We start from the raw sequence: 671 nt of genomic DNA, 5'->3' as shown, positions 1-671 counted from the left end.
ACATTCTTTTTCTTTTCCTTTTAAATTCCATGCGGAATAATGAGTGATGAGAAAAACTTTCCAATACTTACCTCATTAATTTCTCTTTTTTCATTATGAGTTCTTTGATTAAGACAAAGGTAAAGAACATGGTTAAAATCCTTTCCACAAATAATAATGAAGAAAACTATGAAAATGAGTATATCACTGATGATAGTGGGCTTTTACTAAACATTTACTTTTTGATAGGAATAGTTCTAAGCACTTTACATTTATTAATTCATTGAAGCCTCACAACAAACCAATACGTATAACATGATTATTTTTACTAATACATAAGAAATAAAATGCCACTAACATATATAATTAAAAAGTAAAAACAAAATAAATGAAACTAAAACTAGAAGGATAAACACTTTGATAACAGTGGTTAATTACCTTTCTAGTATGAAATTGGAGTTAGAGTTAATGAAAGGGAACAAAACAGCTTATGGGGAGAAATTCTGGATAATTTCAATAATTAAAACAGATGTTTTAGGGCACCTGGGTGGCTCACTCAGTTAAATGGCCAACTTCCACCCAGGTCATAATCTCATAGTTCATGAGTTTGAGTCAGCTGTGCTGACAGTTCAGAGCCTGGAGCCTGCTTCAGATCCTTGTCTCCTTTTCTCTCTGCCCCTCCCCCACTCTCT

Source organism: Hyaena hyaena, unplaced genomic scaffold, assembly GCF_003009895.1.
Source record: "Hyaena hyaena isolate Hyena2069 unplaced genomic scaffold, ASM300989v1 scaffold_721, whole genome shotgun sequence".
Classification (NCBI taxonomy): Eukaryota; Metazoa; Chordata; class Mammalia; order Carnivora; family Hyaenidae; genus Hyaena; species Hyaena hyaena.
This window is presented reverse-complemented; position numbering follows the sequence as displayed.